This window comes from Pyxicephalus adspersus, chromosome 2 (genome assembly GCF_032062135.1).
Source record: "Pyxicephalus adspersus chromosome 2, UCB_Pads_2.0, whole genome shotgun sequence".
NCBI lineage: Eukaryota > Metazoa > Chordata > Amphibia > Anura > Pyxicephalidae > Pyxicephalus > Pyxicephalus adspersus.
The window spans coordinates 146,108,465-146,118,669 of NC_092859.1; positions in this window are offsets into that span (position 1 = coordinate 146,108,465).

The following is a 10,205-nucleotide window of genomic DNA, read 5'->3' on the forward strand; positions in this document are numbered from 1 at the left end:
TTTTTTTTAATTTGGGGGAGTGAAGTTTACTAAAACATGTAAAAACAACACTGTATATATACTATGTATAAAACTGCATGGTTTTGATACAGTAAGTATTTTAAGTAGATATATATATATATTTACAATAATTTGAAGTGTAAATATGATTTATTTATTGTATATATTGTAACAAAATATATATATATTATAATAAATAGTTTATCATTCGTAACATGTAACATTTTATGGCTTTTTAGAAGCCAAATACGTATCTTGCTGTGCCCCGATAAAGTTAATTACACCTGGTATTTTAGGAGGTGGACTGATCCTTTATCCATCTCACTGAATCTACTTTTTTTTCTATAATGTATTTCACTTGGATGTTAAGTTGAATAACCCCCCCCCCCAAAAAAAAAACAAAAAAAAAAAAAACTAGCCACATTTTCCTGTGTGTCTTCTTTTCAAAGGAACAAAATGTATAAATCCCTATTCATTGTACAGCGTTGCGTAATATGTTGGCGATATATAAATCCTGTTTTTAAAACAATTTTGAAGGTGACCATTCTTTTGTTTGTAAGTTTCATACAAACATGTTCATGTTTCAAGAACATCCAGATATTTTTTCATTCTTCTTAAAGATTTTGGTATAGAAGACCCTAGTAGGAGATATGTGGGGGGAAAATGTAAATATGTAGTAAAAGGTAAATGATAAAGGGTGGATGGTAAATGAAGGGGCAGGCGCACCTATAGCCTCTTTCACCCTTTAGCTTCCTAATTGCGGCAATGGTGGACTACGGCCATTTGCAGTCACAGGAAGTTAATGAATGCAAACCCCTATAGCAGGACTGACAGATTACTTTAATGAAAGCTGCTGATTTTAAAAGGGATTAAAGTTTAAAGTACCATGTTACAGCCTATATGAGATTTTGGTGGTTTGAAAGCAACCTAATATCAAAAAGGAATAAAAATTTCCCTTTGCAACAAATAAAAAGTATTAAAATAGCTACAGGGAAATGAAAGCGAGGAAGTGTTAATAGGTTTTTAGAAAAGAAACCAGGTTCTTTAGGGCCCTGGAGCCGGCCAAGGGAGTGAAAGGGTGGGATCCTTGGCCCAACCCTGATTTTGGGGATATATTCACCTGCACTCAGGTGCAAGGTGAGGAGTAGTAGTAATCAGTCAGAGGCTGAGTTTAAGTAATCAGTCAGAGGGATCCAGGCTGAGAGAGAGCCAGAGGAATCCAGGCTGAAAGAGAGATAGAGGGATCCAGGCTGAGAGTGCCAGAGGGATCCAAGCAATGAGAGAGAACCAGTGTGCTCCAGGCTGAGAGAGAACCAGAGAAATCCAGGATGAGAGAGAGCCGGAGAGATCCAGGCTGAGAGTGAGCCAGAGGGATCCAAGCAATTAGAGAGAGCCAGAGGGATCCAAGCAATGAGAGAGAGAGCCGGTGTGCTCCAGGCTGAGAGAGAGCTGGTGTGCTCCAGACTGAGAGAGAGCCTGAGGAATCCAGGCTGGGAGAGAGCCAGAGGGATCCAAGCAATGAGAGAGAGCCAGAGGGTTCCAGGCTGAGAAAGAGCCAGAGGGATCCAAGCAATGAGATAAAGCCAGTGTGTTCCAGGCTGAGAGAGAGCCAGAGGTATCTAGGCTGAGAGAGAGCCAGAGGGATACAGGCTGAGAGAGAGCCAGAGGGATCCAGGGAAGAGCAGGAAGGGGCTTGAAAATCAGGGAAATGAAGCTGGGAGTTGCTTTTTTGTTTTTATGGACTGTGGAAACCCCAGGCTGGGGCCCTTATGAGAGCTTGGAATTGGACGTATCCTTTCCATGGGGATGTTCAAATGGACTTTGGACATTGACACCTAGGCTGAAGTAAGCCACTGTGTTATATTGTTTTCCTGGGTTGCTGAAACGAAGCAGTTCTGTTTAGCTTTTTCCCAATTCAACCTTGTGTTTTGATGAAAAGTGTACTGGCTGCAATCTGAGTTGATCCCCAAACCTCATTCATATATATATATGTGCGTTTGTGGCATTTAGCAACTGTCATAATAATGCTGGATTAACAATATGAAAATACATACATATCTGTGTACTTTTGATGTACATTTAATTCCCCAGACATGCATTTTTAATTCATACTAACATGCTTTTGCCAGCATTTCTCTGCATATATCACTCGGGTTCTTTCTGGAAAAACATTAAAATATTCTCATGATATAATGCAATAAAACTACACATACATTTTATTGCATTACCATATTTCTTTGTGTCCCATATGTATGTAGTAACACATTACAATTCCAATTTTCGACAATATACTGCATTGCAGCACAAAATATGAATTTGTCTAGTGGGTTTATATAGCAATATACACATTACTGTCATTTCCCTGTGGTAGATAATTGTGTTTTACAACCAGGAACCACTTGGGTCCATCTATCCTAGTAAGTGAGTTTCCACTTTCACCCACAGTTCCTCTTTTCTAATTCTGTTTGTCTATTATTGTAAATTACTATAATTATATCTCCGACTTATGTTTATGTGTTCTCTTAGATTGTAAGCTCTTTTAGGCAGGCTGTTTTTTATAATAAGTGCAATTTCTTTTCTCATGATAGACCTAGGACCCTCTACGCCGGATCTGATTAGGCAAAGATCATTCGCTATTTATTGTGTATACGGTCATTCAGTGATCGTGGATTGTTCTGTGTTACACTTTTTCCTGTACATGTCACTTCCTACATCGTTCAAATGGTCATATCTAGTGTGTGTATTGGTGGAAATATATTTGAACAATCGTTCAAAATAATCATGTACTATAGTTAGAAAATGAACGATTAATGACCGATCAATGATTAAAATCGTTGATCAGTCGTTAATTGTTCGTTTTCTAACGATCATTTTTGCATGTGTATACGTAGCTCAGAAAATTCCCATTACAGCCTAGCTCTGAACACCCACTTGAGGGCACGAAAGCCTGACTTAACCATCTTGCTGGTAAAATGCACCATCTTACACCAATACCAATAACATATACACCAGCCTTGTCACATGCAAGACTTCAAGACTTCTTTAGGGCTGCCTCCACTCTATGGAATTCTCTCTTCCTATTCCTCTTCCACATTTATAGGAGCACTCAAAACTCATATTTTCAAACCTACCCATCTTCTTCTGTCTCTTAAACCCTTACCAATCACCCACCATGCCATATCTCCCCGCCTATTGTGTGCTAGTTCCCCCACTTCTTAGATTGTAAGCTCTTCAGGGCAGGGTCCTCTCCTCTTCCTGTGTCACTGTCTGCCTATTTAATGTACAGCGCTGCAGAATATGTTGGCACTACATACTGTAAATATAGTTTAATTATAATAATATTATTAAACAATTAGAAAACTTTAAAAACATTAGGGTAGTAATTTGTTTCAAGGTGATAAATTCCAAAGATCCAATCCAAAACGCAGTCCACCCACTTTACCCTCAGTTATCCTCAAATGTCCCCATCCTCATAAGGGAAAGGGTTGATAAGGATATAACCACTTACATAACTGTTGATAAAATACATGGTTGTTCTTCCAACAGCTAAGATCCCATGTACACCGAAGCTATAGGAGTGATTCATTCTATAATCTTTCTCTTCCCATGTTGTACTCCTTTAGATTTGGCCTAAGCTCTGGTTCTTTGCAGACAGTCCACACTTATCATGCAGAAGGTCAAAAACAGCTTTTTTTTTTTTTTTTTTTTTTTTTTTTTAAAGGTTTCATTTATAGATAAAATTTATTTCAATGTGAAATAGCCAGATCATTTGGTAATGTTGATATCCCCTACTGATTCCAATTCTTTACTGAATTATCCCCTCAAAAAATATTTAAAAGTTTTATAACTTAATAAAAAAACAAATCTCTTGTTACTACAATTATTTAAACTAACTCCAAATTTACTTAATTTAATTTAAGTACATAAAGAATACCATACCACAGTCTGTTTTTTACTGAATAAGTAAATAATATCTGACTATATACTGAATACAATATAGTATGGAATGTGCCTTATAGTTAAAAATCAGTGCAACACGCATAGTATTAAAATCAATAAAAAAAAAACTCCTGGTGTATTTTGTCAAACTTTTCTTTTTTTAAAATACATACACAATGTAGCATTTATTTCTACACAATTCTAAATTCTATTAAACTATAATTGAAATGTTAGGGATGGGCAGGCAATTTTCCTGAAGTTGATTTTGCTTTAAAAAAAATTTTATTCACTGGTGAAAACATTTTTGCAAACACTTAAAACAATTTTTATAACCCACCAGTAAACATAGTGCCAGTAAAGCCAGTAAACATAGTGTTGTGACCAAAACAACAAGAGGACCTGTGCGAACATGAGACATGTTAATGCAGTTTTTATCAAACAGATAGAACGTTTAATTGCCTACCCACATAAAACTGACCAACTATGCAAATGTAACAACTAATTTGATGTTTTATGTAATTTTAACTAAACTTTGAATGAATGGGTTTTATATTACATTTATTACTGTGTACACTGAGCTTGACTGAATGCCCTTAAAGTCCTAAATTCAAATATTTCTATCTGTATATACAATATTCTTTATGAATGGGGATGTGGCATATGACACTATTTGGTAAATTTGGAGGAATGGTCCTTAATTGATTTAGAAAGTTTTTACTAAACATTTTATTTTCATACACATGTGATTATCTGACCTAAATTTAGTTAAAAACAAAAAAAACTTTTTTAAGGTGAAAGAATATGTTCCCAAATATCCCCTGGATACCCTCAGTAATTTTGAAGCAATGCAATGGCATCAGATGTAGCAAAGCAACCCTAAAACATGAGGTCTTCTCCATGTTTCACAGTAGGTATGGTGTGCTTTTCTTTATTTTATTTTTTTTTATCTGTGAACATGGAAATGATATGGCTTGCCAAAAACTCTAATTATGTTTCCTCTGCTTAAAGGACATAAAGCAAAGTCTGAGTATTCTTCTTTTACCCAAAAAAATGTGATTGGTGTAATCATACACCACTGGACTTTGACAATGGAGATCAGTTTGTATATCTTTGGAAGATTCCTCTCTTTCTGTGTCTATCGTTCTCAAAGTCCTTCTGTCCATTCATGGAAATAATTACCTCTGTTGGCAATCCCGGTTGTTTAAATGATATTTGTCATTTATTGTCCTTTGTTGTCAATGAACATGGAGCACCTATAGGTTGGTCTCATATTATTTGCTATTAACATACTTGTCTATCATTTTCTGATCTCCCCAGACAGTTACTTTATTTTACTTTCTCTGGTCCATGGTGAATGTTGGAAACACAATGACACCAAACAGCGGTTACTCCATTCCAGTAGGCTGAATGACTTCTAAATGATTCAGAGATTGGGATACTAATTAAAGAACAGCTAGTTTGACAAATCACTCCAATCCAATAATATATGAGTTTTACAAGGAAGAACAATAAATGTTTCCAGTCCAATTTAAATATTCTTTGCAGAATAAGCAACAATATATGTCTTCTTATACTTTGCTTTACTTTACTCAAGGAAACATATCAATAGCATGCAGATGTACAAGACAATCATTTTTCATGTAATAACTTTTCAGAGCTTTAAAGGTGCAAACAAATTTGTCTATGTAAATAATGTATATATTATATACATATATTATTTGTTTCACAACAGGTATGTAAGAGATTTCTGATCATTGCATGGTCATGGCAAATTTTTTTGATACTGAACATGTATGGCAGATATCTTCATTAGAGAGTGGGTTAAATTAAAGAGATGGCGTTTCATTAATCATGTCAGATGTTTCCACCCATCCATTACTCTTTACAATATGATTCCCATCCCATACAATATGTCTGAGGAATAAGTAATGAACATCTGAGCGCTTCCCTCCTCCCACTTTGTTAATTGTATTTATTTTGATGAAGATGTACATGTCGGCTTTTTGTAAATAATGTTACCTTCACTGAATCCATTGCTCTTGGTGATTTTTATTCAGCTGTATAGATTTCTGTGTCAATATGAAGTGTAGAGTACCAGATCTTACACAAATTCTAGGGGACTTTGGCTGTCGTGCCATTGGAGAGATGTCACTCTCATCTGACTGTCAGATCCATGTTCTAGAGTTTAAGAGAGACTGTTAGTGTTCCTAAATATAATACAGATTGTGACTGTCTGTCAGGGGGTTCTTGTGTGTGTGGGAAAGAGAGAGTCAATTAGGTTAAAAAAAAGACGTAAGTCCATGCCTCATGTTTGTGGCACTCACCCTGCAAAAGTGGCTGAATTTTTCCAAGGTTGACCATAAATGAACACTTTGGCCAGCCCATCTTTAGTTAGGGGCAGTTTACTGTATACTCAATGGTAAGAAAGCGGGATAGGGTAGCAGTTTAATGGTTTATGAAAAGTCCACAATCTGGACTCTGGCACTTAAGGACTGCACATAATCTGCAGCCTTCACCAACCAGAAGCGTATCACATTCAGCTCTTTAAGATTTGGGAATAAGCTTCTAATTGCCACATAAACCAAGCTGGAAGATAAATTGACAATAGGCAGCAAAATCCTTTTTTTTTTTAATTTGCACAAGATTTTGAGTTCTCTGTTGCTGAATTAGCATGGCTGGAGCACTAGCAGCAAGCAGTGGTAGCAGAAGGTGCCTACAGGTTTTCTCAATAAAAGGAAAGTACATACTATATTTTTGGAAGTACAATCACAACAGACCAGTTTAGCTATTGGAATTATCAAGATTATTAATTAAGATATTAATTTCTTAGTAATTACAGTTACCACATATTTTGCTATGAATTAATGAAATTTGGACTATTGGCGAGCGAAATTTAAAAAATGCAAAACTACAACTTACATTTTTAGGTTAATTGCAAAGCTTTTGAATATGGCATTGTCAACAAGTTGCTGTAGGATGAGGAAGGGGAGGAGGGTTACATTGGCACATGTGGAACAGGTGCCATGTGGAAAAAAATAAAACAGCATATAGCATTTCTGTAAAAAGTGGAGTAAAGTTATGTCAGAAATACATTAGTTTAATAGTGGCTGTCATTTTCAATTAGCCCACTAGGTGGTGCTTATCTTTTTTGACATGGTCTTGCAATTTTGAAACAATACCACATTCAGGGTCTTGCAATCAACCTAACAATTCTGCAGCTAATTTCACTAAAAGCTATTATTTGCATTATTCAGAAAATACAAAAACACTATTTTTTACTAATCAAAGCACATTTGGTGAAATTTTGGGTCAACCCTATATAAAATACACTTATAGCACTTTGCATTGCTGTGTAGGTTTACAATGATGTTTAATCTCATCCTGCTTTGCCTATTTGTATTCCCATGTACAAGCATTTTGTGTGCAGTCCATATGAAGCTGGGCAGAACTGCATGTCTTCACGTGCTATGTAACATGCTCTCATCAGATTATTAGAAACAAACCACAGCTCAGAACAGACAAAATGGAAATTGTTCCAAGCATAGAGAACAGATTGAAATCAATATTTTTATTTCCATTACAGATATACAGTTAAACACAACATATCCAGAGTACAGGTAGTCCCCAGGTTAAGGACATCCGACATCGGATGACTCCTAGATAGGAACAGGGCTTCCCTGCTCCCTCGTGTGTAGGACTGTTGCTTGATGGGGGGAGGGGAAGGTTTGCATGACTTGCAGAAGAAATCTTTTGGTAAACACAGCTGAGGTTGTGGGTGATCTTAAGAGTGGAGCTGATCTGTAGTATCTTGTAACTCTTTATTGACCAAAACAAAGTCTGCAACGGTTTCTTTTTGCATATCAAAGCACAGCTTGCTCCAGAATTTAATGAATGTTCAGGCTCCATAAAGAATCATTTTTTTTGCTTTGTTGTGATTAGCTCACAGTGAGGATTTATACAGTAACTGACACCACACTGCCTAATAATATGTTGAGACAAACATCTGTACTAATTCCATTTATTAAAATATTGTACCTGTTCCGACTTACATACAAACTCAACTTAAGAACAAACCTACAGTCCCTATCTCCTACATAACCCAGGGACTACCTGTATCAGGAAATCTGTTATAGAAGAATGTATTTCTACTTGAACACTAAAGAGAAGCTGAGCAGCTCAGGCTGGAGAGGATACACTTTCATCGGTAAAGCTGGGTGATCCAGCAAACCTGTAATGGATCTGGTCCAGGATCCAAAAGATTTGCTAGCAAATGTCTTTGAGAAAGTTTATTCCAGGTTTGCTGGATCACCCAGCTTTACAGATGAAAGTGTATCCTTGGTGGTCACTTAATCCTAAGTGGTCACTTAAACTGACCTAAGGGGCACAAATTGCTCATTGCTCAAGGAACCCCTAGAAACCTCTGGAGAAACCCTGGTTGAAAAACACTGCTATACAGTACATATTTAATTTAAAAATCACCATTTACACATTGTACTGTAGTATTACTATGGGCTGATTACATTGATATCCCATTGCACATGCATTATTATGTATTATAGCACATGGTAACATAAATTGTTGTAATGGAGTGCACTCACCAGAAGTATGTTGTCAACATACTGCAATGGATAAAAAGGCTTACATAACCCTTTTTTTAACAATGCATTGAAACACAATGTATGGCATATGTGTTGTGGTGTGTTGCAGTTCATTGGACTCTACAATACGTTGCAGTACTATTCACAATAAATGGCACTATAACCAACCTAGCAGTGAATGGCTGAACCGCATACTGGTAACACGCATTAACACATGCATTTTAGGGCACATTGTAACAACACAAAAATGTGGGCACTGAATTAAAGCAATGGATTGCCTTGCAAAATAACGCTGCAGGATAATACTGCATATTTCTACAGTAGTCATTTGTTTGATGCAAGTAAAAACATATTAACTGAAAAAAAGTCAAATTTTAACTATTTACCTTTAATTTGACTTATCTGATAAACTTCCTAATGAGTTAAATACTTTATACAGTAACTGCAAAATATACTAAAAATATATAAAATACCAAAAAGTGAACATTTATCTCTATATAATCCATGCACAGAGTATCTGTATGTGTAGAGAATGCAGTGTAAATAATATAAATTATGTGTTCCAAATATCTTCGTATTGATTATACAGCAGGTGGAGATATCTAAAATATGCTCCCACTGAGTTACTGCCAAAATATTAGCTGATTCGCATGAGCATGACTCTGACACATAGATATGCTCAGTGACCCACATCCAGCAGTGGTAATTGTGTACTGTGAAACCATTAGAGAACAGCCAAAGGATAATGTGCAGGGAAACGTTGAAAATGTATACAGCTGACCACACTTATCCAAATATCTGCTCTATTGGACCGTGTACAAGAACACATATACAGCTTCTATAGTCCATAAGCCTTGCTAGAAGATTCAAATGGAATTAAACCAATTAAAAAATTGTGAGCTTCTATAAAACTTACATACCTGTTCACAAATATTTCACTAAATTTATGGCCCCTTGATCCAGTACCAGCATCAGTCCTCTTCCAGTTTGGGATCTTCAACTATCTTGGTCATAGAGACATAACTCCTGCATATGTACATGGCCATTCTTTACAATACAATGAGTTGCATATGAACAGCTCAGTGTACATTAATAACAAAATTGTGAATAGACATAAAATATTTCTTCTGCAACAAATGATGTGCCTGCTCACATTTTTTATTACTGTACATGCCCCTATTGTGAAGAGATAATACTTTCAGAAGCAAAATGATGGCATCAAAAAACAGAAATGGTTGGACCAATATAGTCACAGTCGGCGTTGCTTTAGAAATAAGGTTTCCACCTTTTCTTAGAACATATCTGTAGGAAGCAGAGCAAAGATCAAGGAGAAATGTCTGGTGTGCAAAATGTGCTGTCAGCTTGACCTTTATTGGAAAGGCTTTTTCCAGACGTTTCATGGGGAAAGACGTTTCATGGGGAAGAAGAAGGAAAGAGATGACTGATTTCTGTGAGAGTGTCTGTGTTTTTTTTACTATGATTACTATAAAACTAAACCCAAAAGTTAAAACAAATGGCACTAGGTCAGTCTTTTATTGCAGAAGGGACAGGTGATGTTTCATCTAACATAAAATATCCTTACTCTGTTTTCTCCTCTGTTTTCTCTCTCTGTTTTCATTCTTTAACTATCTTGATTGGCCGATCCATGATGATTCATGAAGTCCCAGC